This window comes from Pongo pygmaeus, chromosome 1, assembly GCF_028885625.2.
Source record: "Pongo pygmaeus isolate AG05252 chromosome 1, NHGRI_mPonPyg2-v2.0_pri, whole genome shotgun sequence".
Lineage (NCBI taxonomy): Eukaryota > Metazoa > Chordata > Mammalia > Primates > Hominidae > Pongo > Pongo pygmaeus.
The window spans coordinates 115,204,213-115,212,041 of NC_072373.2; the positions used below are offsets into that span (position 1 = coordinate 115,204,213).

Below are 7,829 nucleotides of genomic sequence, written 5' to 3' on the forward strand. Positions count from 1 at the left end.
GGTCCAGCCCATACTAAAGGAGACATGACTACATAAAGATATTACAAATGTAGGGAATCCCCAAGAGCACCATGATTTCTGACCCCAACTGCAAGCTTGGGGTCCCTGAGACACTGTCATGTTTGACAATTTGTTAGAAGGACTCACAGGACTCACTGAAGAGGCACATAGGACAGTGTCCAGGAGAGTTGTTTTTTTTTTTTTTAACTTCAGCTGTTGTTTATTGACATACAGGTAGGCTGTAAAGCAACAGGCCCGGAGGCCCTGCAGTAGTGGGGGAAAATGGAAGGTGGAGGGTGGAGTGTTTGCTGCAGGACAGCTGAGTGGAGGGTGGGGACAGGTGCAAACTGGGGAAGCCCAGGGGTTTGGGGAAGCAAGTAAGGGCCAGGGCCAGAGTCCTTAAATGGAACAACTTCCCCGTGCCCTAAGGCCCCTAACTCTCGCTGGCTGTTTCCTGACCCCAGGCCAGGGTTGGGAGTCCTCTGGGCATCTGTTTTCTAAAGGAACTGAACAGAGTACACACAAGAAAAGAAGCTGTCACCCTATTGCCATCTGGCTTTTGGGGCCTCCAGTCCAGCATTCCTCCTTCTTCCCTTGATTGGGTGGGGCCACATGATGGACAGCCAGGCTCTGGGCTGTCCCACCAGAGCAGGCTGTAAACACAACCATGTTTCAGCAAGGCGTTTATCTTATTCCCTGGTGTCCCAGCCCACCAGTGCCACATTACAGCCCAGAGTGAGCTCTACAAGCGTTGTTGGCCTAATGGATGGTTTGGGGAAAGGAGGTGGGACAGGGGCTGGAGGAGGGGCTTTGGGGTCCATCACCGCACAGGAACAACACGCATGGTGTTGGTGAAGCCAGAGCCAGGGCGCCACCCGGTCAGCACAATGACCACATCTCTCTTCTTCTTTTTTTTTTTTTTGAGACGGAGACTCGCTCTGTCGCCCAGGTTGGAGTGCAGCGGCGCGATCTCAGCTCACTGCAAGCTCCGCCTCCCGGGTTCACGCCATTCGCCTGCCTCAGCCTCCCGAGTAGCTGGGACTACAGGCACACGCTGCCACACCCGGCTAATTTTTTTTGTATTTTTAGTAGAGACAGGGTTTCACCATGTTAGCCAGGATGGTCTCGATCTCCTGACCTCGTGATCCACACGCCTCGGCCTCCCAAAGTGCTGGGATTACAGGCGTGAGCCACTGCGCCCGGCCCACATCTCTCTTCTTAAAGAAGCCTCGGGCCTTGCCAACATTCAGGGTCAAGTTCACCCAGCGGTCCACATCGTCAGCCCTGGCCTCCTGGAGTGGGTCCTTGCACAGCACAGGGAAGATGCCAGGGTACAGGTAGGCCTGACTAGCTGTCTGGGGATTCCGTGTCACAGCGATGATGGGGGCACGTGAGCGGTATCTAGCCACCTGGTGAGCAGATCTGCCAGACTTGGTGAGGACGATTATGGCCCCACTGCAGCACTTGAAGGAGGCCTCGTTGGCAGCCACGGCGGTGGCTTTCTTGGGGTCGCTGGTAATGGGCGCCAGGCGGCGGGAGTTCCTCAAATAATTGCAAGTGGTAGATGGTGGCCTCTGCCTCATGGGCAATCAGGTGCTGCATGCGCCCAGCCTCCAGATAGTCCGCTTTGGCTGTTTCTCCAGACAGCATGATGCAGTCGGCTCCATTCAGTACTGCATTGGCCACATCACTGTCACAGATAGGCTTCCCAGCTCAGCTGCAACGCCCAATCATCACCTTCTGAGCAAGGAAGAACTTCTCTCCAGGAATCTCAATGCCTAGATCACCACGAGCCACCATGCTCCCATCACTGGCCTCTAGGATTTCATCAAACCTCCGAACCCCCACATGATTCTCGATTTTGTTGATTATCTTGATGTTCTTTCCCTTCTCTCCCAGGGCCTCCCTAACTTCATGGACATCAGATGCCTTGCGGATGAACGACGCAAACACCATATCGACATCCTGCTCGACCCCAAACTTCAGGTCCTGGATGTCCTCTGACACAGCAGGCAAGTGCACAGCAGCCCCAGGAAGGTTCACACCCTTCTTGCTGCCCGAGGAACCACCATTTTCCACCTCCGTCACCAGGAAGTCAGCACCTTTCTGCTTTACCTGGAGAGAAATAAGCCCATCATCCACGTAGATCTTGCTGCCCACTTCCATCACCTTGCAGATGCTCTTGTAGTCCAGCCACAGGATGTTCTCGTCACACTTTTTCATGTAGGCGTTATCCAGCATGATTTTGAGAGTGGCTCCCATCTTCAGCCCCACCTCTATGGTGCTGCTGCCCTTGATGAGCCCAGTTCGGATCTCAGGTCCTTTAGTATCCAGAGCCAAAACAACAGGACGGTAGAGGATGGGGTCAGCAGCGAAGCTTTCCGTGGCTGTGCACATGCTCTTGATGGTCTCCACGTGGTACTCATGAGTTCCATGAGAGAAGTTCAGACAAGCCACATTCATTCCGGACTTAAACATCTCCTTCAACATCTCCACCGATCAGGAAGCTAGGCTAATGGTACAGATGATGCCAGTGTTCCAGGCTGTGATGGGTGGTGTGTGAATGTCCAGGTGGCACATGTGCTCCAAGAATGTGTCAGCCATGGCTGCATGTAGCTGCTGGGTCTGAATGAAGGCAGTCCCGGCTTCACTATGGGGCTTCGACATGACTGCTGAGGTCCTCCAGTGCTGACCAACTTGGGCTACACTGCAAACGCGAAGAGGTCAGGAGCCCTGGGACGTGCAGCTGCCGTGCCCCAGGAGAGTTTTAAATGCAGAGCATCTAGTTGTCCTCTCCCAGTGGAGCTATTCTTCTCACAGTAACAATGTGTGATAATACACATGCAATATTCCCAGCCAGGGAAGCACCTCCAAGCCTTGGTGTCCAGAATTTTTATTGGTCATGTAGATGTGGCTGACTGCCTGTGTGGCTGGCCTTCATGTCCAACCCCCTCCTGAGGTTGAGCTGACAATGCATGGTTCAGAGCTCCTACCATATATCACATTGTTAGCATAGACCGTCTGGCATGGCCCAAGGCCCCCAGGTAAACAAAGAACATTCCAAGAGTTTAGAGATTACCTCCCAGAAAGTGAGAGTAAAGGCCAGATACTTCTTGGGGCAAGGTTAATCCTTTTGTTGCACAGGCATGAATACCAGGAGGTGAGGATCACTGGGTGCCACATTTCAAGTTTCCTACTGCACTCACCATTTAGAAAACTCCCCAACCTGAGCTTCTGATTAGCTTTTAAGTGTCTCATTCTTATTTTTAAATTATTTTATTTTATTCCTTTTTTTTTAGAGACAGGATCTCGCTCTGTCACTGGAATGCAGTGGTGCAATCATAGCTTGCTGCAGCCTCCAACTCCTGAGCTCAAGCGATCCTCCCACCTTAGTCTCTCAAGTAGCTAGAACTACAGGCATGCACCAATATGTCCAGCTTTGGTGCCTCATTCTTAAATATGGTTGGATGACCACCCATTTTAGGAAAGTCTCCAATATAAGAGAGAGGCCAAAACAAACCATGAGGGAAAAGGAACTTAAAAGGAAACAGACAATTGAGAAAATAAAACTAAACGAAAAAACTAACCAACCAACAAACAAAATAAGACAACCCCTACAATATTGCTGGAGAGATCAAATATTGGATCTAGAAGACAAAGAACAGGCTAGTGTAGAAAAGATAACAAGAAAGGGCCCTTAGAGGCTAAAACATGATAAATGAACTAAAATTAATAGCTTGACTACATTTTGGGAAACCGGGAAGGGGAGATGTTTGTGTATTGATGTGTGTTGCAAGGGCTACGATCTAAGTTAGCTAAACCCTCATCATCCAAAGTAGTTAGTAAATCAAGGGTGGATTCAGGGCTTATGGGGCCAGAGGCATGCATGATTTGGAGGATGCTCTTTGAGATAATTTTTTTTTTTTTTTTGAGACGGAGTCTCGCTCTGTCTCCCAAGCTGGAGTGCAATGGCCTGATCTTGGCTCACTGCAACATCCGCCTCCTGGGTTCAAGCAATTCTCCTGCCTCAGCTTCCTGAGTAGCTGGGACTACAGGCGCGTGCCACCATGCTTGGCTAAATTTTTTGTATTTTTAGTAGAGACTGGGTTTCACCAGTTAGCCAGGATGGTCTTGATCTCCTGACCTCATGATCCACCTGCCTCAGCCTCCCAGAGTGTTGGGATTACAGGTGTGAGCCACTGTGCCCAGCCAAATTGGTAAAAAAATTTATTTTTTAAGAGAGTCTCACTCTGTCACCCAGGTTGGAGTGCAATGGCATGATTCTTCTGCCTCAGCCTCCTGAGCTGAGGCTAATATTTTTTTATTTTTATTTTTAGTAGAGACAGGGCTCTCAATATATTCCCCAAGCTGGTCTTGAATTCCTGGGCTAAAGGGATCCTCCTGCCTCGGCCTCTCAAAGTGCTAGGATTGCAGGCATGAGCCACAGCACCCAGCTGAATGCTCTGCAAGAAAATAAAATTCCAAATTCAATGGCTAAGAATAGGGCCTTGGAGAGGGCCCATGAAAATGAGGGACTCTGAAACTTAACCTTTATTAGCTTCACAATAAATCTCCCTCTCTAGCCAACAGAAAACATCTTAAATTGAAAAATCTGGAAATAAGAGTTTTAAAACTTTGTTTAGAAATACAAAGCAAGTTCCAAAAGAAAAATCTGAATGAGATCAATGTTAGGGGTTCTGGGAATTGTGGTAGAATGTGATAGGCCAAAGAATTGCTCTTTCTTTTTCTTTTTCTTTTTTTCCTCTTTTTTTTTTTTTTTTTTGAGACGGAGTCTTGCTCTGTTGCCCAGGCTGGAGTGCAGTGGCACGATCTCGGCTCACTGCAAGCTCCGCCTCCCAGGTTCACGCCATTCTCCTACCTCAGCCTCCCGAGTAGCTGGGACTACAGGCGCCCGCCACCACGCCCGGCTAATTTTTTGTATTTTTAATAGAGACGAGGTTTCACTGTGTTAGCCAGGATGGTCTTGATCTCCTGACCTCGTGATCCTCCCACTTCGGCCTCCCAAAGTCCTGGGATTACAGGCGTGAGCCACCGCGTCTGGCCAGAATTGTTCTTTCTTATAATAAGCCCTGAATACTATTTGACTTTTTGCCCTGTGCAAGGGCACTCCTGTTTAATTCATTTATTCATTTATTCTCTTTTAACCCATGCCCCAGTCCTTTGTTATAGCACTGTTGTAATGTGTTTAACGGTATTAAAAAAAATTTTTTTTTGAAGTTTTTTATAGAGACCAGATTTTGCTATGTTGCTCAGGCTAGTTTTGAACTCCTGGCTCAAGCAATTCTCCTGTCTCCGCCTCCCAAATTGTGTTGGGATTACAGGCCTGAGCCACTAAGCCCAGTCTTAACGGCATTTTTTGATGAATATGGTGAAAGAGATTGGCTGCTGACTCCTTCCCCTAAGATCAAACTTAAAGAAACTACAGGAATCCAGGAAATAACAAGCAGACTGTAAGAAGCTCCTGGATAGATAAAGGATTGTTTTGAACTAGTGTGTACGTGCATATTGGGGGAATTGAGGTGGTGGTGGTTGCATCCTAGGACAGAGAGCATTGTCTAGGCTATGAGAGGGCAACTTGGACAAAAGGCTTTCTTGCCTCTCACCTGTGCAGCTCTCTGGCTTTAGAACAATCATCACCAGTTTTTTTTTTTTTGTTTTTTGAGACAGTCTTGCTCTGTCGCCCAGGATGGAGTGCAGTGGCATGATCTTGGCTCACTGCAACCTCTGTCTTCCAGGGTTCAAGCAATTTTCATGCCTCAGCCTCCTGAGTAGCAGGGGTTACAGGCATGTGCCACCATGCCCGGCTACTTTTTGTATCTTTAGTTGAGATGTGGTTTTACCATGTTGGCCAGGCTCGTCTCGAACTCCTCATCACTGGCTTTTACAACAGAAATATCTACTGTCCAGATGGGGTACCTTCAACTTACAATGTCTCAACATTTTATGAGAATAACATGATCAGGTAATCATGTAATAAATAAATACATATATTTTCCTACATCACTTGGACTGTGCAGATGTCAATAAATAGAGTTTTAGGAAAAAGAATGCATGGCCATGTCATGAGGACTTAAGGAACTGATGCCTTAAGAAGACATATTGCTTTCTAACAAGTTAAAAGAAGATGACTAGATTACTCCTGAATAGCAGAGAAAGTGAAGCTGAATTTGGACAAAATGAATCTGCCCTGAAGTGGGTCTAAGAAGGAACCATGAAACTGGTAACCATGAAACGACAGGATTGATTGACTTATGAAGAAGAAACTATTATTTAGGTAAGAATTCTACACAAAGAATTCTTAGAATTAATTACAAATAGCAGGGCACAGTGGCTCACGCCTGTAATCCCAGCACTTTGGGAGGCCGAGGTGGGTGGATCGCCTAAGGTCAGGAGTTCGAGACCAGCCTGGCCAACATGGTGAAGCCCTGTGTCTACTAAAAATACAAAAACTAGCCAGGTATGGTGGCGGGTGCCTGTAATCCCAGCTACTTGGAAGGCCGAACCAGGGAGAATTGCTTGAGCCCGGAAGGTGGAGGTTGCAGTGAGCCGAGATCGCGCCACTGCACTCCAGCCTGGGCGACGGAGGGAGACTCCATCCCCTCCCCCTGAAAAAAAGAATTAATTACAAATATTCTAAGTAAATAAGGATATGTATGAAATTAAAACACAAAGTATATTCATAATATTGAAATATTAGAAATAACCTAATGTCTTTTAGAGGGAATGTTTAAGGCTTAGAATGAGCTTTGAGGAGAGTAATGTTAGCAACATGGTCTATTAGAAGTCCCTAGCACTCATCTTCCTCACAAAGACAGCCAGAACAACTAGTAAGCAACTATATTTTCACAAAAATAACAGGGAGAGTTCTAGAGTGTACCAGAGGACTAATAGAAACCCTGGTGAGCACAGAAACTCGGGATGGCCACTTAGAGAACAGAGAATGAGAGGAAATGCCAGGCCTCCACCACTGTATCCCCCAGCCGGCATCAACTAGGAAGCAGGACTTCCCCTTATGGTGAGGTGGTAAATAAGGGGATTCCAGCAACCCCCATCAACACCTTGGACAGGTACAGACCTCACCACTGGGGCCCCTGCAGTCCTCATAGGCACTAAACCCAGCTGAGGGAGCTGCCTGGAATCCACATAGCTGTGCTTCCCCCAGAGAAGGATCCAATACTGTGCCCCACTCACTGTGGCCTACATGAGGCACAGTTTCAGCCCAGGTCCTACATGATAATGGAATTAGAACTACTGCTGGAATGTTTCTTGCTTCAGGGGTAAGCAGCCACTTCTCCCCATCATCTCTGAGGCTAAGCCACCACAAAACCACCCCAGCCTAGTGACCTGACAAGGTGGTGACTAGATCTTTCCACTGAGCAGGTATATCTCCTTGTAATCATTAAGTAATCTGTGGGTTAATGCTTTGAGACCATGTGAATATCTTGTTCCCCATTAACCTTTCACTCAATGATTTTAGCATAAATTAATGGCCCTTGCCAAAATCAACTTTTACATTGGGGTTGTAAAATGGCAATCTTCCTAATTCTCTCATTTCTTTTTACATATTAGTTGGCATTTTTCTGTAAGAGGTGCCAACTCTTACAGAACTCTTAGCCTTTCTTCTTTTCCCTGTGCTCTTTAACTTTTTCAGTTTTGATGTCCCCTCCAAAGCAAACTCTGACACAAGAAACCTGGGCATGGGTAGGTTATGTGGGAGATGATACCAGAAAACACAGAGTTAGCAGGGCGAGTGACACAGGGCAGGGAGAAAAGCCAATAAGGGATATATTGAACATTTTGCTGTTGGC

At 47.4% G+C, this 7,829-nt stretch overlaps 1 pseudogene; it reads right to left on the reverse strand.

The window, feature by feature from the left end:
* Positions 1-792: 792 nt before the first annotated feature.
* Positions 793-2,685, reverse strand: LOC129041337 (pyruvate kinase PKM-like; annotated as a pseudogene).
* Between the last annotated feature and the right edge of the window lie 5,144 nt (positions 2,686-7,829).